This window comes from Lichenostomus cassidix, chromosome 4, assembly GCF_008360975.1.
Source record: "Lichenostomus cassidix isolate B80296 chromosome 4, HeHo_3.0, whole genome shotgun sequence".
Classification (NCBI taxonomy): Eukaryota; Metazoa; Chordata; class Aves; order Passeriformes; family Meliphagidae; genus Lichenostomus; species Lichenostomus cassidix.
Window position 1 is genome coordinate 29,515,333 of NC_139484.1, and position 26,118 is coordinate 29,541,450.

The 26,118-nt window shown below is 38.8% G+C and overlaps 1 non-coding gene across 1 annotated transcript; it reads left to right on the forward strand.

The window, feature by feature from the left end:
* The first annotated feature begins 1,284 nt into the window (after positions 1–1,284).
* On the forward strand, positions 1,285–1,403 carry LOC146438180 (U6atac minor spliceosomal RNA). The gene has a single exon (XR_014852133.1). It is a non-coding gene; the product is annotated as a U6atac minor spliceosomal RNA (small nuclear RNA).
* Positions 1,404–26,118: the final 24,715 nt, after the last annotated feature.

Genomic DNA, 26,118 nt, shown 5'->3' on the forward strand with positions numbered 1-26,118 from the left:
TTGTATATAGAAGGTCACACTGAAAATTACTTACAGAATGGGAGTTTATATTTTAAGCATCAGAATGGATAGACAAGATTGAATCAAAGGTCTATCTAACCCCAAAAGGCCAGAAGAGGTGAATAATTGATGGGGAGAGAATAGTGACAGGGCAGGCATGTAATGACAACTCCCCGCAGTACATTCTGTTTTCTGGAGAGTTACACACACTGCACTTTGGTAATCTATATTAAATAAATCCTTGAATGCTACAAAATTGTTAGATTTAAAGTCCACAAACTTGTCCAAGCAAACCTGTCTTGCTTTTCATGCTTATTCAAGCACTTAACACTCCATGACCAAGGATTTCAAAGTTTAAATGTGTTGCCTGAAGGACTAATGCTTCTTCGGTTTTTTTGCATCTAAATAATTGTATTTTTCTTTTTTTTTTTTTTTCTGTCTTCCTCAACAAATGAAGCTCATGAGGAAAGATGAGCATAAGCCATAAAGGTCTGGCATACCTTTGCCTTGTGCCTCCTGACAGAAAGATCTGCCAACCATTTGCTCACCTAAAGCTGCACTGTAACAGAAATGGGGACTTAAACTTAAGCCAATCCCATTTAAACCAGAGGCTGAACTGTCTCCATTAATAAATGATGATTTGAGTGAAGATAAAACAACTACTAGAAAATCAATATTTAGTTATTATCCAAGGATACAGGCTGTTTTTATCTCTTTTCACATGAAATTACATAGTGATTCATTCAGCAATCTGCTGATTGGCTTTTCATCAGCAAATCATTCCTTATAAAAGCAAGCAGTAGCCCAGCTATCAGCAAAAGGCAGGCATCATGCATCTCATTATTTGAGACATAAGAATCTAACAGGGAAATACTGCTGCTTCCAAAACTTTCCTCTGCTGTCTGTATTTAATTGTGTTGCTGTGAATATGCTTGTGGTGCTTTTGAAGGGTGTTGGGCCACCAACTGATGGCTGAAAACAGAACATGTCTTCTGCACCCCCAGGATCAGGAAGATCAGTGACAGAAGGCACATGCAAGTCGGACTGATGCTACATGCTACAGATTATATAACATTTCTCATAATCCAGGTTTCTCTGTGTCCTTCAGTAGGACTTTTGTTTGCAGAAGTGCAGGCATAAGATGAGTGCACATCCACTCAAACCTCTAGGAGTCATAAGGCAGGTTTGAAGTAAGTGGTTGAAGCAGAACAAGGTTAATTCACTTGGATGTCTGGTCTTATGAATTATGGACATTTGATCTTATTGAATTGTGGCCTTTTTTGAGTGTTGTATAAAAGAAGATTAGCACTCCCCTTGATAAGGATGGAAGAGGCCCTTGCAGCCTATACAACACACACAGTTAAGGCACTGCCACCTACTTAGTGGTGTCTAACCATGTTTAACCCAAAGCAACAGTGTTAAGTTGTGTCAGGGAGGTTTAGGCTGGATATTAAAAGAGATTTCTTCACCCGGAGGCTGGCTGGGCATTGGAACAGCACCAAGCCTGACAGAGTTCAAGAAGCATTTGGACAATGCTCTCAGGAACATGGTGTGACTCTCGGGGTGTCCTGTGCAGGGCCAGGAGTTGGAAACAGTGATCCTTGTGGGTCTCTTCCATTTCAGAATGTTCTGTGATTCTGTGACAAGGCTAAAGGCTAGTGTTTAAAGTTGCTGCCTGTCCAAATTCACTGGTGGTTGTTAAAAAATATTTCAGATCACTGAACTGCATAAACATGACTATTCCAGCACTTTAGATATACACACAAATAAACAGAACCCCTTAGTGTAGGTTACAGAAGACTTTTAAATGCAGCTGTCAGGTGTGCAGCCAGAGCTGAGTCAGGGTTTCTTCACACTACAGGTAAAATTCAAGCTTGAGATATGGTGTACTAAAATTCCTTTTTGCCCCTTTTTGCAGGTGTTACTCCATCCCATAATGGAAAACAAAGCTGTGCCCCATTGCCCTGCACTCCCCTGCCTGGCGCTGAGTCTGTGCTCTGGGAAGGAAAGCAGCAGGTACTCCTGGCCAGAGAGGGGCTCAAAGAGCAGCAGTGAAGGTGCCAAAAGGGCTTCTGCTGAGCACATCCATCCATCCATCCATCCATCCATCCATCCATCCATCCATCCATCCATCCATCCATCCCTTCTGAAGTCTCCCTATGGAGTGCACCAGGGAGCTTGGTGTGCAGTGCCAACAGGAAGGCCATACAGATGAAGGTTCCCTCTTCACCAGTGCTGAGCTCTGTACCACAGCATGGGCTCTTTAAGTATATCAAATCTTTTTTGGGGTTTATTCACTTTCCAAATGCACCAAACAGGATGTTAGCTTGCTCATTAATATTCCTCTACACTGTGGCTGGATCCTTGAAGCTCTCATTCAGGCAAGAACTCTGCTGCATTGCATGAGACCAGCAGCGTAAGCAACAGCTGCTTAGCTCAAACCACATTATGCAACTTGTAGGCATAAAATGATTAACATAATTTCTAAAATCTAAAGAAAATTTAGCCACGGTTAATTTCCCCAGGCACTCTAGAAATACCTTTTTCTTGTTTAAGAGGTATATAGGTCAGTCAAGTGTTATCAGTAACTAGCATTTAATGAGAAAGCTAATGCTTTCACTGCTTCAGTCATCAGTTTTTCTAAAGCTGACTCTCTATTCTCAGAAACCTATTTTTGTTTAATATATATATATATAAACATACAAACAAGCAGCACAATATACAGTACATATGAGCAATCTCTTTCCTCATATATTATCAGGAGCCTCTGTCACTCCTCCTGTACTCCCATTTACTAATTCTTTAAGGACTGACATGATATTTTACAGTTTATTATGATTCTAGAGCAGAACACAGCCAAGCTGTTTCAAAAGCACACTGAGGCACAGTTTGTACCCCAGGCCATCCAATCCTTCTTTGACAGTGTGTATTGAACCAGACTAGGAAAATGATCTGAAATATTCCAGTCCCACATATATTCTGAGCAAGAAAGGGTCAGGAGAAAACAGTGTGGGAGGAAAGAGCTGCCCTTTCCTAAGCACTCACTAAAGTGCACTGACAGACATGTTAATCAGTGTGGGCATAGTTCATACTGAATTTCTGACTTCTCTGCTTAGTGTCTGGAAGGTCTGCTCCTTGTGATAAAGACCCTGGCACTGTTAGCTTGGAAGTCACACAAGGCTCCTTCCTTACCTACCAACATGTAAGGAGTAAAAAAAACCTATGGAGTGCACTAGAGGTGTTTTTCTTCTGTTAAAAATGCCTCCCAAAACTTTCTGTAGAAAAATGAAAACAGTCACCACCTTCTGCAGCAGCACAAAAGGAAAAATCAATTCAAATTATACAGAAGTCAGTATATCTGCCCATGGACTTTCTCCTCTCAGCATTTTCTAACCTGTGAAGTAACCAGTCAGTGATAACAATCAAAGACAATGAAGGGAACACTTCTTGAAAGGACTTATTAAACGTTACTGTGACATCATATGATCATGATCTCTTCTAATATATTTTATTATCCAATAATTCAATATTTACAAATGTTTGATCCAATGTGATGGGGGGGTTTTCCTTCCTTTTTTAAGGTTTTGTGGAGTAAATAATTAAATACCTGAATATGGAAAAGGGAAAAAAAATCAAGACACTGAGCAAGTTAGGTGAAGAAAAAACCCCAGATTTGGAATGAATCCCAAGAGATTTTCACTTATTCACTGAGCTGAAACAATTTCCTTGTAAGACATTACAGATTCAGTACACAATGCTGCTCAAGAATGATACTATATTTATAGTGAGTTGTGAAGTACTGTGAGACAGAAATTAGACACATTCTCTTAAAGCTTGACAAAAGCTAAATATAATGGGGTGTCCTGACAAAAGAGAAAAATAAATGTATGCAACTTATGCAAAAAAGACTTCTATTGAGGTAAATGTTGCTGTTTATTGTCTGCCACATACTGGTACCATTTCTCCAAAGTAGTAAACGATATGCTGTATGTTTCTGATAGGAAAAACACTCATTTGAATGGTGCATCTTTAGAAACAAAATAGTATTAGATTACACTTGTTTTTAATTAGAATTTTGTGAAAGATTTTAGTTTTTTATAATCTAACATATGAGACCACATTGTTTCAAAATGCTACCTCAGGAGCTGCTAAAATTGCCCAGAGTGGTGTTGAAGAAATCCACTATTAATAGAGATAACAGCATTCTTCAGTCTCAGAGCATTAAAACAAAATACAATGGAAAAAATGATTGACTAGGATATCAAAGTTAGCAACTTTGGATTGAAGGCATATAACCTCTAGGAAGAACTGATTAAAATGGCAAATAGTAGACAGGAAAATGCTGCAGTGTTCTGCTCCACAGACATCAGGGGAGATAACAATGCAAACAGCCAGGCTGGCAGTGCCAGGGCTGTGGCTGAGCAGAAAGTGGCAGTGACAGAAGAAAACTTCTGAGGAAATTGAAAAAAGTTTCTTTTACAAGGACCTCTGAAACCTTTCCAAGTTATCAAAAGCAAATGGCAAAACCTTCTAAAATATCTAAAATTACTTTTTAAAATTAAAAATTAGTAACTATCTTTCTGTGGCATTTTCATTTTCCATTGTTCCAGTAATAGGTAATGGTAGTCTCCTAACCTTATTTCAATATAAGAAAAATGTAAACCTACAGGATGTGGAATAACTGGAAAAGTTGTCTGGTTTTGCTTTGAAAACCCATGGGAAGACTTTCCATTTTCCTCTGAGAGTAAAGCAAAAGGATGAGGAGAGCTGCCTGCAGTAGAAATGCATTTATTAGACAGAAGCAGAACTAGGTCAAATTGTGCTAACAGTACATGTCTTACATGGGAAAGACCAAAAGTAAAGAAAGTATGGAAAGGGATTCAGTGCCTATCAAGCCGGGAGGAAGATAAAATGTGAAAACAATTGAGTGTGTGAAAGATTACAGCATTATCAACATAAGAATGTGAATTAAAAAGATTAGCATAATTGACAATAATTTCATATTGTGTAAATTTAAAGTGTAAAGAACTTCAGGAGGCTACAAATGCTAAACCAGTGTTGTCAAAAGAAAAAACATTCTCTTCCAGCCTATGTTTACTTTTCAAATATGTTACATCATGACTTTTTCAGTGAACCACTGAGATTTCGATTACAGCAATTTTTATAGGCTGTCCTTGTTTTCTAATTAAAAAAAAAAAACCCAACCAAATTTTCACTGAAAACAATCTTGGGTTTTGTTATTTACAAGGAAAATTGTGGATCCTCTTCAGAAAAAGAGCCATTTTCTGTGCAGATACCTTTGGATATCTTAGAGAGAGGCCTGCAAGTGTATTCCCGATGAGATAGCAAAGACAGGAATTGAGAGAAATGAAAGCAACTTTGGAAAGGACATCTGTGAAAACAAAGACAAATGAGTGTTTTAAAAAAAATATTTATGCTCGGCTGATTCAAATAACATCGTGAGGCTGGTGAGTCATGGAAAGCAAGAAAATAATAGGATTAAACAGAGAACTGCCTTGAGAGATGGATAGAGCTCATACCCTCCACCACCCTTCCCAGAGTGATGGCCCTCAAGATCCTGTGAGCAGCTGAGGAGGAGCCATCCCCTAGTGAAGGGCAAGTTGAGTGGTTTCACAAAGCTGTAGTGAAGCAGAACAGGAAACCAGGGCAGGGAATCGCATGCCCATGAGCTTCCCATCTGCTTGCATCTGTTTGCTGTAATAAGCAAGCGGTTAGGTCTGGCTCCATGTACCCAGCCATGCCAGCTGAAAGGACACTACTGAGAGAAAGATTTGCAGTTAAATTGCCTGAGCAGACTAAACACAGAAAGAACATTTTAAATTAGCTGGGTTCAAATGTCGGCTCACTTCAGAAATTAGAATTAATCTGATCTATCACTGTCTCGCACATCTGTCAGCATGAGAAAATCACTAACTGGCAAGGAGACAGAACTGACTGTCTGCTCTAGTCCAGAACAGCAGAGCCATCAGATTTCAGGAAGGTTTTTACTTCTCTTATGAAGGGAAACTAGAGATAGAAAAGGAAATTAATTTTAAAAGAGGAAACTCCTCTACCATAATGATAAGAAAGGGAACTCAAATAGCATGTTATTGGTAGGGAGACAGAATATAAGCAATATTAATTAGAATCATCATAATTTACATTGAATAATTACATTCTTGTGACTGCTGCCTGTGGATTAATCCCTGTGAATAAAAATACAGGATTGCTCATTATTACTCCATACAGTCGTTGCTGCATTCATGCTGCTTAATTTTGGTCCCAATCTTTATCTTCCTCAGAAACATTTCCCGGTGAAGGCACGGGCCAGGGTAAGGAGAGCCCATGGTGCTCAGCTCCAGTGTGGACTGCAAGGTGAGTGGTTTGTTTCTACCCTGTGTCAGACTGAAGGCACACATCTCAAGAGCAGCAGGAAGTACAGCACCATGGGAATACTGCTGTTCCTTCCTTCTGTTGCTGTCTGGGATGTGAGCTCTCCTACCAAGTGAGACCACACCAAAGGCTGCCATGTCAGCACCACGTAACTTCTTGTCTACTTCCCAAATCCAGCTGTGAGCCCAACAAGGAGCCTTCAAAAGCTCTTTTCTTTTTTCTAACAAAAAAGAATCACTCAGAAAATGAGGGTGATGTGTGCTGGGTTGTCAGCAGGCTGCCTGGGGAGTGACATGCTGCCGGCAGCCGCTCAGCCAGACGGTCAGTCTGGACACATGCAAGAGATTATTTCTTTCCTTTATTTGTCTGGAGCTAACTTGTTGTTCAGCTCTTAATTGCTCAGAGGACAAAAGGTATGCAAGCCTCTGTTTCCCTTTCATCATGGGTAGATCAGATATAGCCTGTGGTGTCTCAGCAGATGAGGAGGAAACAAAAGCGTCTGCTGGCCTGGATCCCCTTGGGTTTTTGGCCAGGGTACAAAGAGTGATGCTGGAATGGAGTAAACTTTTGCCTAGTCCATGTGAAAAGGCACAGAGGTCTAAACTCAGACATATTACATATTATTGGACTTGATGACCTTAAATGTCTTTTCCAGTCTAAATGATCTATATACCAGCCTTGGAATAGCAGCAATCCCCTTCCCTTTATGAACAATTTTTCTAACAGCCCACTCACTCCTCCTCAAGAAGCAAAGGGAAAAAATCACTGCTAACTGAGGTCCCTCTGACCAGAGATGTCAGACTGAGAGGAGCAGGCTCCATCCAACATGTGAAGTGTGCAACCAGCAGAGACCAATCCAGCCCTAGATTTTGTACAATACCAATATGTTCAATTTATTCTTCTTGCCTTCCCTTCTGCAGTATGCACTTAGAGAAAGTAATCAATGAAAGAGTGGCTTCGATTACAGCCTGTTTCCTGACTTGCTCCAGGGTGATACTCAGACTGAAACAAATGGCACAGCTGTAACTTACTCTCAGTCTTCAAAGAACCCATCTTTGCTCACATTTATGCAAAATTTAAACTGCAGTTCAGAACAATTTGGTGCTGGCAGCTGATTGTCTATCTTCAAATGATTTTTAGCCACTGTGTTGCAATATTGCTATTTTGCATCTTGTGGCATGGAGTTGATTCTACATTATCTGTAGTCGGAGAGAGAAGGATGAGATGTGCATAACAGAAAGCAAAGCAAAAGGACATCTCTACATCAATATTGTACACTAAGAGGAGAAGAGAAATGTCAGCAGCTCTGTAATGTATTTAGGCTCCAGCAGGGGTTGATGAGAGGTGGCACACCCAGAAAACCTTGTGCAGTGTGATGCCAAAGTTCTGGTTTCTGGAAGGACAAAGGTAATTCACCAGAGACCTTTACTAGTCAGCCGTGTTTCCCTTTCTCCTTCCATAGCCAGTTACAGGATGCTCACCACTCAGCCTCCTTGCTCTTTCCCTGGTGCCTCAAGCCATGATCCAATATGATGAGCAGCACACACACAGCTCCAGCCATGACCCCATGCTGGGGTGCTTGTCCCCAGCTCCATGTTCTGGGACTCCCAGACAAGAGGAACCCACTGGGGGTGAGGTATCCCCCACACCAGAGCTGCTATTTTTATTCAACATTGGTCATTTTCCCAATCTAGTTCCTGGCATCATGGGGCAGAAAGGAGTCATATATAATACTTTTGCTGTCCAGGAAGATCACACTGTGCTCAGCATGTGCCCTGGATCTTTACTGGTGACTTCCAGAAACAGGAAACCTTGTGAAATATTCAACAGCTGATATTATCGTGGGACCAGCCTGAGTTATAGCAGTACAGAGATGCAATGTTGACTAAATTTAATTTTCAGTGGATGATGAATTACAAAGTCCTGTGATTATGTGTTTACATTAAAACTCAAACTAGAAGCTTTTTAGTTCTGCTAACTTTCAACTAACATACAAATAATTAAATTTTAATTGTGCCCTGTTCATGAAAAATGAAAATGCATGGTTTATGTACCAGTACTTTCAAAGCTAATTTTGACTTTCTCCAGAGGTGAACATTTGTAGTTGAAGAGTTTAAATTTACAAAACTGATCTGCAGCAATAACTAATCCAAGTACTTTAAAGGATGAGAAATTGCAGGGAAGAATTTGCCATCAGTGAACCTGGGTGATTAAACTAGTAAGAATTTTGATTGTCATGTTCCCTAATGAGAAAATGATTCGTTTGTGGAACAAGTCCTTCATTATAGATTATTTCTTCAGCTGTGGTATTTTCTGCCTGCTCTGCAGTCAGCTGTGGGCAGAATACTGGGGTGCCACAGTCCCAAATAGCTTTGTGCAGAGACATACTAACTGCCAGTTCTGATGTGACATTACTTTTAACAGTGAAAAAAATCTCAGACTGGTTAACAATGCATATTATGATTAATTCAGACACTATTCCTTCCTATGCCACGGTCTCAAATTGCTACTTTTCTTTAATTAGCAACCTACAGTACAATTATCTCAAATACCATATACTAAATCACAAGAAAATTACACAAATTGGAAGCACATTAGTTGAGAGGGTGGTTTATTAGCCATAAACATTCAAATTGATAACGCTTAATTGTTTGTTAACTTATGTGTTTCAATCCCCTTTATTATTGTGCTTTAATAGGTTGATTTTGGCACCTCTGGGTATTTGTTTTCTCACCAGAGATGATTAATAATTTATGCAAGTCATGATACATAAGCCTTGAAAGATTTGTAGCTTTATATAAGCATGTGAGATTTAGAGGTGCATTTAATGCTAATACTAATTATCAACACATTATTCTCTCATAGCTTGCTGCTCTCTGCCTTTTCTCAGCTATTCATATTTCTAGAAGGATCTCTTCTAGCTCAATCCCTGGGTCATACAATCACTCAGAGTTACTAAGATTTCATCTCTGACTGCAAATGAGAAAACAAGGTAATTTTTTTTAACCCTAGTAAAATTATTAAGTTTTTCTTGATCATCCCAAATGTTATTTTTCTATTTAAAAAAAAAAGTAATTAATTCAAGATGAACATTTTGTGAAGGACAAACTTGAAATACAGGCAACAGCTCATCCCCTGAGATGATTCACTCTAAGTTGAACGGGAACTAAGAACTTGACTGCTGTGAAAGTTAATGTATTCATGCAGCCTGGGAATGGCCAAAGACGTAAGTAAAACTTTTCATAGATTACAGAAAAGTGAAGAAATGCCCCGTCCTTAATTACTGGAGTCCTAAGAAGCAGTGGTGGCTGGGAGAATATGGATCAGTCCAGAAATCAGAAAAAACAAGCAGACAAACAAACCCAAAAAAACCACCAATCAAACCCAAGCCCCCCAAAATTTCCAAACTTGTTTTACTTCTTTGGATCAGGCTAGTCCAATAGCAGACCTCTGGAATAAAACATATGTACAGTTTGACCAGGAAACACCATAAAGACAGCATAAGAAACACATGGCTGAACATACTTAGGGGACTGGTTTGGATATCGACACTGGAGCACAGTAAAGTGAGGACATTACTAAAAAATGTAACTAGGGACAAATGCTTTGTGCTGCCTAGGCAGGGATTCACAGAAAAAATTGTATCACAGATCTCTGGGACATTTAGCAAACAAAAAGGCAGAAGAATAAAGCAACAGTATTGTTTTTAAATTTATTTTATTCTTAAAACCCCTAACACTGTTCATAAGAAGATTTGTTAGTTGGAATAAACAAGGAATCAAAAATGCTATTGAGTTGCAGATGTTAAGGATGCAACTGTGCTACAAGACTCTCCAGGCTTATCTCAATGCAAAGAAGCTCTTTCATTTACATAAGTGTATATGGATCCTCAGCCATTGCCTCTGGACAGATTGGTCAGGTGTGTAAAAGCAATAACCAGTGTTACACTTGGTCTATTTTGTTCCCTTGAGTATGTGGATTTGCTGACCACTCAGTTCTGTCTGTGGGTTTTTTCCCCTAGCTCTTAGGGAAAAAAATTAAACATGTAAGAAACTCAGAGCACTGAGAAAAATGAGAAACTTCAGTCTCTACTGGTGATAAATATGGAACGAATAGAAATGAGCAGATGGCACACTGTACACCATCATCCTTGCAGAGTATATACATATATAAAAAATATCTCTATCTCCATAACAAAATTAAACCTGCCACACGTAACTCAAACATCCTCTTCCCTAAAGATTATCTTGTCTGTTGATCCTGCAGAAACAGCCATAAGTAGAATTCAGAAGCTCTATGTGAGAAACAGACTGGGTTTTTTTTCAAAGGCACATTACAGTTTTTAATCATTAGGTGGATCACAATTTTCTTTCTGATTTAGGCTATAGTTATTTTAATAGTTTATTAATAATGCAGTAAAAAGATAAACCAAGTTAACTTCAAAGGTTTACCTGCTAACTGTATCTAATTTAATTAATCGTCACTTTAATTCATAGAATTAAGTTGATAGAACTTGGTAGTTTTAACTAATTTTCAATTCATTATGAAGTCTGTTATAAAGTTAGGATATTTTTTAAGTTTAGCTTGGCTTGGTTTATCACTAATAGGGAATGGAACAGTGAAACTATCTGTGTTAGAATGAAGCAATCAATCTGCACTGTAGTTACAGTTTCAATAGGACAAATGCTGTTTGTCTAAACAAGCAGTTAGGCAGCTAAAATAAACTACAATTATCTGGTGGAGGTTTCAAACACAATGATCACAACATTACTCTAAGAAGAAAGGAACACTCAACATAGTGGGACATGTAAAGGCTATAAAATCCAGTTTTCACTTCACATTTTCATCTGGGGGCTTTGAATCTGCCACTAGCTCTGTGACTCAAAATTCTAGCAAGTAATAGGAGTATTCATAACAAAAATTATTACTGGATAAGCACAACACTGTACCCACACAGTAAAGGCAGATTTTCAAAATCCCCTCTTGATATTTATGATGACCAAAATATACTTAAACACAGGCTTTTACCTTTTCTTTCCAGTGATAAGGTTACCATGAAAATGTCTTTTTCAAAGCTGAGATGACAAAGCTGTGCTAAACTAGATTTTAATACTAGAGTCTACTTATGTCTGGTTTTGCTAAGTAGGCTTTTTTTGAACCTAAAATTAAAACCTCAAGCAGTTGTGAAATATTTCATAACTGATGCTTTTCTACTGCCTGTTTTCAAATGCAGTTTTTGTGGCAAAAGGCATAATCTAGCTGGTTTAGAAGCTAAATTATTCTAACATTCAGCAGAATAATAACAATTTTGTCTACAGAAAAGCAATATCCAATATATTTTTCAATATAAAACAAGTACAGACAGGACAACTGCAAGAGTAAGACCCATCTCTTTAGATTCAGTACAAGTCTTCAAAAGTAAAATGTGTTAAATTTTCTATTATCTGAATTCTTCTGTGGTCACAGATGTTCTCACTGTTTTCATTTTACTTATTGATGGGAGACAATCGTGTATTTAGCCCAGCCACTTTATTGCCTTGCTTTTATCATGAAAACTATGCTCATCTGAAGTGATTCTTTTTGAGTCTTGCCAAAAGCTTTTCCATGAAGTTAGATATAATATAGAAACCTTACTTTACCTGTCCTTCTTGAGTTATTTTATATGGAAAAGAAAGCATAACTAGCTTTATGCTTACTGTAAGGATGTCCTACAGGAACAGTTATAGGGCTGAGTAGGGGGGCAGGACCTCCTCCCTTGATCTGCTGGTAATGCTGTCCCCAGTGCATGTCCTCTGCTCTCCAGAAGGGGAGCAAGACTACCAGGTGATGGATATCCTCACCTTAGGAAGCTCTAAGTAAGGGTTCAAAACCATGTAGACTTCAGTGTGTTTATGATGGGAGCTATTGACTGCAGCAGTGGTTTTATTCTGTGGCCTCCTGTAATATCCTTTAGTTCCCATTTCAAGTTCATGATATGGAAACACAGCCAAATTAAAACCTCACCATTGATTTTCCTCACTGAAGGGAATATGATGTAGATAAATAGATTAGTATCCTTAAAAGTTCACAGTGGTGCTGAAGGGGCAAAACAGACCATTTTTGCAGTGCTCTTAGCAATACTAATAGTAAATTCTTATTTAGAGACCTTAATAAAGAGTCCAGGCTGGATCTGGAAGGGCAGACACAATGTGATTTTCCAAAAATATTTAAAAAGATATAATAAGTTATGAAGGAATGACAAAAAGCACAGGTTCTGTGTTCCTGATGACTTCCAAACGTTTTGGTGTTTTTTTGCCACATTCTGTGATTCAGAAAAGAACCTGAATGTAGTTTAGAAAACACCTGTAAATAAAAGCCCCTCCCCAAAACATCATATTTTTTTGAAATCTGCATTCACACATTAGACAAAAACAGGAATAGAAAGAGTGAAATCTCAAAACTTAGCCAGAATTTGCAGGAGTTGACAAAAGGAAGCTGCTGCAGCAGTGGTTGATATAAAGTCTGTTGATTGTTTCAGCACTGCTAAGGCATCCTTCGAATTTTAAAAGGTTGAAAAGTGCTGGGCTATGTTTTATCAGGTAGAACTGTGAACTCTAAGTCTGATGAAAAATGCATCTTCTCAGAGTCAGATGAAAGCCAAGCCCTGCTATGGCTGAGAAAGAAATGGTCTCCTGCTCTGGGAACTTGCAGCTCTGGTTCCCTGTGGAAATGGGCAGACAGATTATTTGTAAGTCAGCTGCTAATGCAAGAGAAACTATCACCATAGGACCCTTCAACTGATATAGTAAGTATAAAAAATGGTACCAGAGGCAGACTTTTCCTGTGTGGGTGACCCAGTGAAAAATTAAATCTATTTCTCATATATGTCCCATAACATATGTTAAGAACATTGCTTACTGATTTCAAGCAAATTTGTGAAATAAATAGGACTCATCACAAATTGTATTATATATCTAAGGAAATTGCTATATTCCCTTCACTCCTTAAGCTATGTCTCAATAAATATTGAAAGTTGATATTCTTGAAAAAGGAAAAAAAATTAAGAATAATTCTAAACTCCCAAGTTGTTAACATAAATTGCTGAGATTACTTTTAAATATAAACATTAAAATTCAGTGGTCTAAGAACACAATGAAGGCTTGACTTTTTCTGTGTAGAATATAAAAATGCCTCCAAGCCTATTAATACATTTTATGGCATTAATGCATAAATATTCTGAAATGACCACTTTTCTCACAGCTTGTTAATGAAGAAAACCACAATGTGTTAATGTCTGGATTAAAGCCAGGTCAATGTCAAAGTGTGTTTATGAAAATGTCCACTTCACTAAAATGATCTGAAGGCACAGTTTAGTTTGAAGTCCTTCAGAATTTGAACTGTATATATGTGTACATATGTTAAGGTCTTGGGGAAGGATAATAGGTAAGAAGAAAGTTTTACAGACTTTGCTAGTGCTTGAAAACATCTATATTTGTACAAAAATGAAAGAATAGCATTCAGTTGCAAATGGTCTCTGAATAAAAAAAATCAGGAAAGAAATTTATGTCAATTTACTTGGGTCTCTAAGCACAGAGAAGAAGAAAAATGAAAAAAGAAAAAAGGTCTCAGTAGCTTTTCAAGTACTATTACTCAGAAGATAAAATCTAGAGTCAACTCTTTATACTTGAAAGAAATAGTTGCAAGTGAAACTTTCTTTTCAACAAAAAAGCTATTCATTTTAAAACAAACACATATGCAGTGGTTAAATTAAAGTAGCTCAAAAGATTTAGTAAAAAACTTAGTTTTCATTGGGTCTTCCCACTAGAGTTTGGTTGTTGTATGGCAGAGGTCAGAGGCAGAAAGTGAGAAGCTGTGTTTAGCTATCACTGAAGTTTTCTGAACAGAAGGAAGCCCAAGAATGGTTTCAAAAAAATCAACAGATGTGACCATAACTGCCAGGACAGTGATTTCCCACACCAGCTACTGTTGTGAAGATTATCTCATCTATCAATCAATAGCATCAGAGCATTCTAAAGTACCTCTAGTCTCTTCAGCAAATTGATTAAAATAATTTTCTAGATTTTTCTTTCCAGGGGAAGACAAGAATATTATCAAGTTTAGTCTTGATTCAACGAAGACACTTTTTTCCCCCACATGGCAAGCACCTTTGAAGAATAATAAAATCTTATCTGGATGAATGTGTTTAATTTTTTTCTCAGGTAATGTGCTGGACTCCCAGCCGTCCATCTGCTTCCATGCTCTGATCAAACCAGTCTGTGCTCAAACCAGTTTTGTTTCACACTGTTTCTCAAAAGCTTTGCACAATTAGTGCCACTAAAGTGAGCACATTACATTATTCTCCTTGCTACTTACAAAGGGCATCCTTAAACATAAATTTTCCTGCCTTACTTTCATACTGCTTGATCCTGCAGAAACAGGACATCCTGAAAGCCAGCAACTGGTCCCTGAGTGCTGCCTGTATAGACCCTTGGGCATGCTTGTAAGCATGGGTGTAACTGCACACTTCAGAGGAAAACAAGGCTCAGTACATAACCATAAGTTTGCTGGTAGGTTCTGCCCAAAGAGAGAATCGGTTCATCCTGGAACCAATCAAGCATCAAAGCACGATGATACAGTTGTTTATCCAACCACTACATGCAAGCGACAGCCTAGCAAATCTCCTTCAAGGCAGGGAGATCCCTCCACTGCTGGGAGAAACAAAATATGTTATTTCCTCCCTTAAAGAAGAAGTGCAATAAAAATGGGATTTCAATCAGCGGCATTCACAGCTCTGCACACTAGTCAAACCAGCCTGGAGATTCTGGGAGGCGGGAAGGCCAGAGTGCAAACTTAAATGCAAATAAATAATGTACCTGTAGGACACTTGTGATGATCCCAGCTATATTTTCATGTAGCAAATGTGCACAAATCTTTGGTTTGAGAGGCTGTTTACTTATGTTTACTTACTTAATGCATGTTTCCTCCTTTATGCCTCTTTTAATAACGTGGGAGACTACAAGTGAAAGACTACAGAACAGGTGCTTAAGAAGCCACTAAGTGATTGTCATACAGAACAGTGGCTTCTCACACCTGAGAGTGGGAAGTCTCATGTCAGCACGTACAGAAGCAAGAGTTCATTTAAGCGCACTGTGAAACCATTAACCAAGGCTCCCTGTTCAAAGATTTTTCTTCCCTGACATTATAAAGTGACCTTAGATGAACTACAGTCATTTGGAGTTTCCTTGCTGAAAAATCAATGATCTCCCACAAGTAAGGGGGCATTCAGTTTTTCTACAAAACAAATAAGGAAGACACTGCTTCCCAGAAAATGTCTTCTTTTGAATACTATGGCTCCACAACATATTTCAGTGCAAATTGTGAAAAAATCACATGCCTGAAGTCAAACAGATCAAAAAGAACTTCAAGAAATTGGGATATATTTATCTGCCTCAAAATTCTTCTAAAATAAAAAACAACTCTCTCAGAAGCACTTTGTTGTCATCTGTTCCACAGTACTATTGTAGTAATTAGTGACATCAACTTGCTTAGAAACTCTTTTTGGTCTGTTCTGAGCTCCAAGGAAAAGGGAGGCACTTTGGGCTAATTTGTTCAGTGCAGGCAGGCTGAACAGACAGCATTTTCAAGGCAATTTTGCCAGGAGCTCAGTGTCTGATGGAAGTGGGCACTCAGAGCACTCAGCAAGTCTACACGACTTTGGCAAATCCATGCCTGGAATTAGGCCCTAGGAATGCACTTTTTTTCCCCCCAGAAAAACAAAATATTCTAACCCAAAAAAATGCTACTGTGTATCTACAATCCTATGTCTTCTAGTAAAAGATGCTCAGAAGGTCTGCTACATCTTCTTTTTGCAAAATTTCCTTCAGTGTCTTACTGGCCAGAAACAGAAGAGAGCTACTAAATCATTTCCTCAGAAAAGTTATGAAGGCTTTTCCATTCCAACATTTAATTACCTTTGGAAAAATTCACTGCAGGGAAGCATGCAGCAATTGGAGTGCAAGGTAAAAATAACATCCTGTCTGTGATGGAAAAATAATGTTCACAAATTTAGTCTCTCAACACATAATGCTACCACCACAAGAGATTGGTATTTAGTGTTTTCATGACAAACAGATCTTGAGACTGCCCCTAGATCCATACACAGCACTGCTTAGGGAAGGGTGTTAGAGGAGACTGCAAAGCATAGGGAAAAAGCCCTTTAGTGCATGAGGAAAAAGGAGGGCGAGTGAAGGAAGACAACCTTAGTCATAATTACTGAAAACAGCAAATTTGTGAAAGGACAGAGTAAGTGAAGGATGTGAGGAAGGCAAGGAGGCAAATTTGTGTATGGGGAAGATGGAAGACTGCTTACAAGGCATCATTTCCTCATGAGCCTGCAGAGGTGATACTGGCCTTGAGACTCACTTTTTGAGGCAGAAAATTAATTACATTCCTCGTGCATTTGTCTTGTTTTGGCAGAGGTTCGTTGAGGGACTGCTGCAACCCACCTGGGTATTTCTAAACTAAAAAGCTACTTCAGAATGAAGCTCAAGTGTCACTGAAAGAGGAGAATCCCACTGGAAATGTTAGGGTGGTGATAAGCAGTAACAAACATCATCAGCATGCTCATCAATGTGCAGGCTCCAGATGGAGAAGAAATTTCATCCCAGAACAGGTCATCATGGCAGCAGCTTCCATGGGTCTGTCAGCAGCAAGAGTGCTGTGTGGGACACAGCCAGCCAAGGGCAGCAGACCAGAACTGCCTGCAGGAAAACAGAGCTGGCCCTTGGGGTGTGTGGGAGGCAGCAGTAAATGGCATGTCCATTCAAGCTCACCTTGCTGGATGCCTCAGCCACCAGAAAAATGAAAGCTTGGGATTAGTGCCCATTGCCTAAAGGGACAGTGTCTGTGCTTACAGAAGCTGTAGTGATAAATATTGATTTCTTCTTTTTGGCCATGGCTATTGCCTCTCTGTCTGTTCCCCATGGTCTAAGCCATTTTTCTGGAGAGCTGCTGGTCTGCTGCTAGTACAAGATGGCATCACTGGCGGCACAAGTGACAGTGCTGCTCAGTCATTGTTTGCAACAAACAGCATGGGAACAGATGGCTTTGATAACCCCACCAATCATGATTTGAACAAGATGTAGGTTTTAGGTAGTATGCTCAACTCCTTTCCTCTTTTTCTCAGATTTCTGGCAGCAGAAACAAAAAGGAGAAGCAGAGTGCAAGTGTACCCACTGCACACTCTCATTACAAAAGTTTACAGGGACCTCATCAAAATGTGCCTGTAAAAGACACCATGAAGGTGACTGGAGCAGAAAAAGGGAACATTCTGGGGTTTTTGTGTTCGCTTCATGCATTGGACAGCATAAGCTCAGGAGAGTAATCTATAAATAGCTTACAAGGACTTGTGTTCATGACATTATGGATCAATGTCAATCAATGTCAAGCACTTACTGATCAAAGCAGACTTAGCTTGTCCATATATGTTTTGTCTCTGCATCACTTGCATGGACTGAAAATTGATAGATATGCAGCTTCTGCCTTGTAACTGTTTTGCATTACAGGTATGCTATTAAAGCCTTATCTTAAATTAGCAGGTCTCCAACCCTTAAGGGAAATACATTGCTTGAACTCTGCCTTCACACTGCAGTCAAATAAATTTGCCTTTGATGAACAAAAATAACTCAGAAGTCTGCTTGGCATTGTAATTCATATATGATTTTTCATGTCTTCGGAAGTTATTCTCTCAAGGTTTTTTTGTCTATTGCTGAAGGGACAATTCACACTTCACACCGAAGAGTCTCACGCTGAAAAACCAACTGTGCCTGACTTACAGGACCCATAACATACACCTGACAATTCCCAACGAATCTAAGACTAGATTTGTTTCATATGGATATATTTATTGTACTCATTCCATTGAACCCTAAACAATTAATAGCACTGCAGTCCAATGCTCTCCATCACTAACAGTTGTCAGTGCTGCTGAACTGCCAGTTGCCTTCCTAGACACCACTGAAACAGGAAGCTGAACAAGAGATTAATTTGTAAATTAATCCAGGCAACCAAATATAAGTATCTCCTCAAAGGCTGCAGACCTGCTGTAATGCTTTCATCTCTTTCTCAAAGTCCAAATATAAACAGGTTCCCTACGAGTTAATTTAGAGGGATTAATAACTGGGTGGCTTTATAATTCACTTCAATAAGACTGGGAAAACAGATCAATAAATCTTGTCTTTTATCCACCTGCTCAGGCCTAGTTTGCAGTCTGCTCTGCACCCATGAATGATTAGCATCAGGTGTAAAATAGTTTCCTGAAGTTTGCTACTGGCAAGTCCCATTCATTCCTGGATCCTCCTGACAAGAGTTCATTAATTCCCCAAGATTTCAGGTGTAAATCCTGACATCCAGCTTAAGGGTACATCTCATCTCTTTCCACTAAGAGACTTTAAATGATCTTACCCAGTAATTCAAATCTTCAGTAGTTCTACCAACTATCCAGTATATGTTTGGGTTTCTTTTTTCATAAAAGACCACTACGTGCCACTGGCCTTTTTTTCCTTAAAAAAGATAATTTGCATATTATTTTAAGTGTAAATCTTCCTGGGAAAGATTTTGGGGGTTGAAATATTGCAGCATTTTGAGATCCTGTGACCCAAGGGAGCTCAATGTATGTCATCCATGCAAGGTGTACTCTACCTTGCAAATAAGTGTCTGTAACACCTCTGATATTACATTAAAAAAGAATATAACTATTAAAAAGACCATGTGTGTCTTAAAACACTGAAAAATGGAAGAAGTATATTTGATGGATAAAGAACTAGAAGAAAAGAGGTGGTAAGAGGAAACTGAGAATGTCATCAACATAATTCAGTGATTTCTCAGTCAGAGCTAGGATTCAGTTTAATATGATAAAAATGGGCTCAATTCACTCAATAAATGTCCTGTCTTCAGGTACAGAAGTTAGAACCAATTCGGCATTGCAACTGAGGCTGATGTGTGTCCAAGTAATAAGACATCAGCTCACAAAAGGAGAGCATCTAAGCATCAGTGTGAACTACAGCTCTGAGATCTCCCTTCCTTAAAAAGACAGTTTGACATCGTAGATATTTCCAGAATATGAAAAAACCCCCAACTAAACCAATAAAAATTCTGTAGGTGGGCCCCTCATCTTTGAGGAAAAAAATGTATTTATGTGTAGTGGGGCCTTAAGAAGAAGTACTGCACATGTACTAAAAATGCAAATCACACCCTTGAATCTTTAAGCTTGGCCACATTTGACGGCAGGAGCATAAAAGGAGCACATTGCAATGCTGCTATGACCTTTCAGCTGTCTTGGTCATCTTGATCATAGATCAACTTCCCATACCCTGCAGCAGAACTGACATCAGCTGAGGCCCTTTGGGGAAGTTATATTAACTGTAATTATTCCTACAGTATTCAAAATGGAACTCTGTCCTCTTATCATCAGATGCCAGACTGGGTTATTGGTTTAATCATAACGTCTGTCAAGGGGACTGCATAGCAGACCTTAGAGAGTGGGGGGAAGGATTTATGGGCTGATTCTTCCCTTCCTTCCCCTGACTTGCTATATGCTTATACAGGCATTCCAGGTGGTTTGGCTGCCAATGACAAAGAGTGCCTGAGGCATCAGAGAGGGGCACATGAGCAGTATCTCATATTTACAAGGCTTTTCTTCAGTGTGTAGGTTCTAAACAGAAGCTTTTTTAATAATGGAGGTTAAGCCTTCTGATGTGACAATGTTAGTGGTTTTTATCTGTAAACAGACTAGAACAACTGCAGGGATAGCAATTTCTCCTGTACATGCAGATGCAGATGGCATAAGGACAATTTTTATGAGCTGATTTCTTCATTAGTGAGGTGTAGAGCACTTCTTCATCCTGACTTCCAGTATCAGTTAGGTAGTAGCAACTATTTTATGCTCTTAATTTCTTTTTTACTTTTGAACAAGGGAAACTATAGTACATAAGCCCAGACTAAGTTTTACCAACATTTACTAGAGATAATGACTTGCCAGATTGTGAAGCAGCCTGTGAATGTGATGAACGATTAAGTGAAGCTACCACTACAGCTCTGTTGATCAAGAACAAAACCCTTTTGTGGATGTCACAACAGTAGTCAACAAATACCTTTTGTTAAGATCTGCTGAGGGAAACAAGCATCTATCTGGTTTCATGCTCAAAGCCTCTGATTTCTTCATGAAATTGTTCACAATGTGATTAGTTATCATAACGAAAAAAAATCTGAAAAATTATGTATTTGGAATATGTGCAAAAGAACATAACTATTTCAGTCCTTACTAGGACTGATCTGATTTTAAGTCTGACTCAAACATTAGATCCAGAAAAAAACAATTCCATTATCCAGTTTAACAGACTACAGGCCACACAAACTCATCCCAGAATTTCTGAAGACAGACAGACCCAGAAACCTTCTAGCATCAGTAATGCACTAAGTTGGTGATAAAGAGGGGAGTTAAACCTTCATCTTCTTTGAAGAGAGATATTCCTTGTGCTTTGCAGTATCTTGTGGGGACAAGTAAATAGCTTGTCACATCCATGAGTCTTCATACAACACTTGCTTCACTGTTTTCAGTGTGGGTAAACCAAAAACACTGAAAGGGATTCTGATACATCAAATCTGCCCTGGCAGGAGGACAGTTTGATATATCCTTCCAGTAGTACATATATAATGTATATCAACACATAAGCACTTGGGCTTGAGTGTCATAGCAGTAGTAAGAAATTTGAGTCATTTGACATTCCAGACCAAGTGCCAATTGAAAAATAGAAAGACAGAAAGAAAAAGTTATTTGTCAAGAGAGCAAGTATATTCTTCCTCCCACTTCAGCTATAAACAAAGTAGTAGGACAGAACTATGATTTCCAAATAACTTGACTAATGAGAACAAAGATCTAGGCTCTAAGAGTAGTGACTGAACACTTATTCTTGTTGAAAAAGACACCATTTTCTAGCAGTAATTATGAACACTGGGTACTTACTCAGAATTAACAGCTTTCACGGGGTATTTTTGTTAATGTCATTTCAGCTGGTATATTGAGAGCTTTCATAGAGGATTAGTGGGTCAAAAAAGACTTGCTCATTTGCTTGAAAAATCCCTTGAAGTTGCTCTCCAGATGGTTTGTGCTACCATGTCACAGCTGAGATGGGTGACCTGTGTTTCCATTTCTGTCCTTACCTGCTGCACAAACAATTGCACTTCACACACACTCAGTTCTGCTCATATATATAGGTTTCATGACTTCATTTAAACAACAGTCTCTGCCCTACTGAATTTTCCCTTCTGCATAGGTGTCCATAACTGCTTTTTTTTTCTTCCTATTCATAAGTAGTATCAACTGCTTTAGCAAGAAAGTAGTTACTTTTCTAAGTATAGAACTTTGTTTGAAGTAGAATACATTTCATGCTCTGAGCTCATGGCTGAGACTGGATGAGGAATTTTCAAGAACACATTTTAACTTGTGTGAAGAAATTACACAGGAAATGTGCTATTTACGTGTAGTATGTTTTGGGAGATGTTAATGTAATATAAATACTTACAAGACAATTGGTTTTTGTTCTTGTATTCTATTTTTGCTCTCAACCAGCTGTAAGAGAAGTTTGAAAGAAAAGTAACCTGGTGAACCTGGAATTGAATTAAACTGATAGCTGAGAAAAACAAAGGATTACTACATGAAATGCAGAATATCCCTTGGAGGAACAGTTTTAGCATAAATGCAAAACTTTTAAGTTTCACATTATAAATACTAGCAGCAAACCTTGCAGCCACTTGTGTGAAAGAAGTCCAGAAAGATTCTTTCCTTTCCTGAGGCAGGGTCAGAAGGTAAGGAGGTCTACTTCCAAAACTCTAGGCTGTACACAGTGGGGGGTTAGGATGTTACTGAGCATTCTGCTGCACCAAATGAAAAGTAAATTGACATTCATCCCTAGTCAAAAAATAGTTCAGAACAGACTGACCAAGTAACAACAAAGAACATGAAACAGAAACAGCCTTTCACTGCACAGGAAGACATTTGAAATTCCATACACTGTTCTCATCTTTAACTTGGAAGGTCATGGCAAAGAATGGGGTACTAGATATAAGTGTATATTATTAGGGTCTTATATTGACTTAAAAACCTGGAAAAGGACACTTGGATTTTGATTTGCACAGTACTGTGCTCATGTGCATTGAAGTGCTACAAAGAGGTAGAATTTCCAAACATGAATAACGTATTGATTTTCATAAATTATACATTTTTTGAGACTTCTAGCTCCTTTTTTCAAACAAATTTAGATGAAGGCCAGTATTAGGAGCACTTCAGCAATAATGCTAATGTATGAGAAGATCCTTATTGCCAGATGTGTGTAGCAGGATGCTCTGCCCTGCACTGCGGGCAAGCAACTTGGACAATGCCCTCTTTACAAGGTTGTCAGAGGTGGACTGAGAGGGCCATCATGCTGGTTTTGGTGTTGAATTATGCTAAAACCAGTCTGATACATCAACACCAAATTAACACCCTAATAGTGAGGCAGAGATTTAGCAGATAAGCTGCTAAGCTGATCTGGAGACATATGAGTGGTAGTCAATTACTTTGCACTATAAAAGTCCTGTCCACTTTCATATGGTTAGTTTCTCTAACACTTCTCTTCTTGCAGTGTGTATGAAGATTGCTCCTTTGGGAGGGGATGACCCTGAAAACTACTCCTTGAGGCTGAGCAAAAAAGACATGGCCCCAGACATGGGCATGAGTGAGTTACATCAATCTCTACTTTAATAATTGTTTCTTTTTACTAGCTAGCTCTATTACAATTGCTTTAATGTAATTGCTTTGATATGGTGCACTATTCTATCATACTTTACTATACCAGTAGTTTTAGCATTTGTACTGTGTAGTAATTAATTCTGATTAAGATATTTTTGTCTAATCATTTACCATAATAAATCATTCATTTTCATATAAATATAGCTGGTTTGCCATCATTAATTTTGAAGGTGTACAAAGGTTCCATCAGACTCTATAATTTCTTAAACTTGAACTGTACAGGTAAGACACCTCTGAAATGTCTATAGAGGAATGCAAATTTCCAGTTTCATGTTCTATTTCAGAAATCAGAAGCATTTAATTTTCATCTCACCTTCAGTGACCTACATATCTTCTCATCACACAAAACTCTGCAATTTTCTTAGCTACATTTCTCCTGGAAAAATGAAGACTAGAATGACCCAGGTTTTATAAGCCATACCAAGAGATACAGGAAAACTCTTCCAGACAATAAGTACTTTATAAAACCAAATACCAGCTGGAACAACTTCTTCTCACTAGATAAAATGTCAAGTCATAGAAGAGACCAGAATGTCTTTGTACAAAGAAGAAAATGGTCTCCTTGTGTAAATATATGGCTCCAGTTAAACCTCATTTAAAGATACTTGCAGTCTGGCTGACTCTAAGCACAGAGTTGATTATATCTTCAGTACTTATCATGAAGAAGCAAACATTTATTTTTCAGTTACAAAGGAATATATCTTCAGATGTGAAAAACAGATCACTGATGTGCTTGGGGAACAAATGCACACAATGGCACATTCCCATCTCCTTGCTCCCTATTCCACATGTGACCTTGATTCATAGGATGCATCCCTGAGGGTGCCAACAGCCTCACCAATTTCACACCACTGTGTGCAGGAGGGATTACTTTAAGCCCACAGGAGCACAGATTATTTAATATTTCTTCCTGTCTCCCTTTCAAATCCGTAGACACAAATGAGTCATCACATACCATGTCTGTATTTTATAGAGTTGAAATGGAGGAATATGTTTTTTTTCCACTGCAATTTATTGTCAAGACCCTGAAACGTTAGTTTCCTCTACATTTTTAGAATGGAAACTTATGTGAGAGGAAGCAGTGTGAAAATTGTGGCTCTGACTGGAATTTGGCTGCAATGATTTAGATTGCAGGTGTCTTGCTATGCAGCAAGACCTTTATCTTCATGTTTTCTTGAAAGGTATTTGTAACACATTTTTGCCACAGAACACATGCAATCTGTAAGCAATCCAGTGAGTCTGCTAGCACTATTAAGTGTGTGTGAGTAACTGAACCAATGTATTTAATTCTGACTTTCTAGAATCACTTCAATGATTTCACTTCCCTTGACTTAAACATTTTTGGAATTATTACTTTGACCTGCCTTGCCAAAGGCAAAAGTAAAATTCATTATGATCTGCAGCCAGTCAGTAGCCTTGGGCAGAACAAGGTAGGAGAGACACTTAGCAGAAGCTCACATTCCTCAAAAGATGTGCATGGGTGTACACGAGCTACTAAAACTTAGCCAGCGTATTCTCAAACAGCCACAGATGATTTAGCTCACAATAAATACCTTGTCATTCTAGTTACAAATTTGTGCCTGAGACCATTGGGCCACTGACTTTGCTTGAAAGCACAAAGCAGACTGTACTGACAGAGCTCCCGTGGCAGCATTGGACCTACTTTTGTGCAATGTGTGTTTCTATGCAGACAGAAGTAGAGCACACAGCAGTTCAGCTATGCACATGTACTGAGCTGAAAACACTGCCTCAGCATTGCTACAGTGTCTGATTTTAGTCTCAATACAAGACATTTTCGGGAAAGATTAAAAGCCAACAGCATCTCACTGAAGATCAAGAACCATCCTCTGTTATCCTCTGTCATAACCACACAAATAGTTTTCTGTTCTCATGCCTATTAGAACAATTAAAAAAAAAGTGCAATAAAGATTAGGTGCTTGTGAAATATTACCATTGCTAAACATTTGACCTGATATAAATTAAAAACATACCAGCTCAAGTATTATAAACAGGGTGCCAAACATGTTTGACCCACCCTGTGCTGTTAATAGAGCTGATGCAGGTTTTGTATTATTTACAGCATGATATGAGACTGTAAGATATAAAACTGTAAGAGCTTTATCTGCTATTGTTACAAATTAAATCCAAGATGGCTGAAAGGGAAAGTGATTAGAGAAAGTGTTTCTTTTTTCAGCTTATTTACTCTGTACCCTTGACACTAGTTTCTGTGCAGTCAGATTCTTCACGCTGGAAAAGTTGAGCTTGTACAGATATATAATCATTCTGATAAAGCTTCAGCCAACACAGCTTAGGCTCTGTGTATAACTCCTGCTCTCTTTTTATCTGCCTCCAACCCCATTTAAGGACACAATACCAAGTAGCCTGTGTTCACAGTAACTTGGTCACGCTCTAGTCCTGAATGCTGAACTTGGGGAATTCATGCAAATTTACTACATGGAAGAAGTTAAAATGTGACAGCTGTTACTCACTAGATGTCCACCAAGTAATTTCATTCCCCTTTAAAGTCATGGCTGAATAGGGCTCCTCAAGCCAAAAGTTTGCCTGTAAGAGCCTTTGGACAACCAGAAAACCCCCAAGAAACAAGCACAACTTCACCTCATCACACAAATGACTCCAGAAGAGCTTAGCACAGAAACCATGCGTCTCTGGGCAGAGCACATGGCTCTCATTCTGGGAGCTCTCCTGATTTTGGGAGTTCTCCTGGTGTTACCAGCCAGGATAATAGCTTATCACAGGCTGCTCCATGCGCCTCTGGGTGGCCAGAGAACCCTCTGTGCTCTGCCACTACCTTTGCTTCTAGCTCCACTCACTGCATGCAGGTGCCACAAAGCAGCTTGCTCAGACTTCAGCCCCAGAGCTCTCTTGCTCCACTAATACCT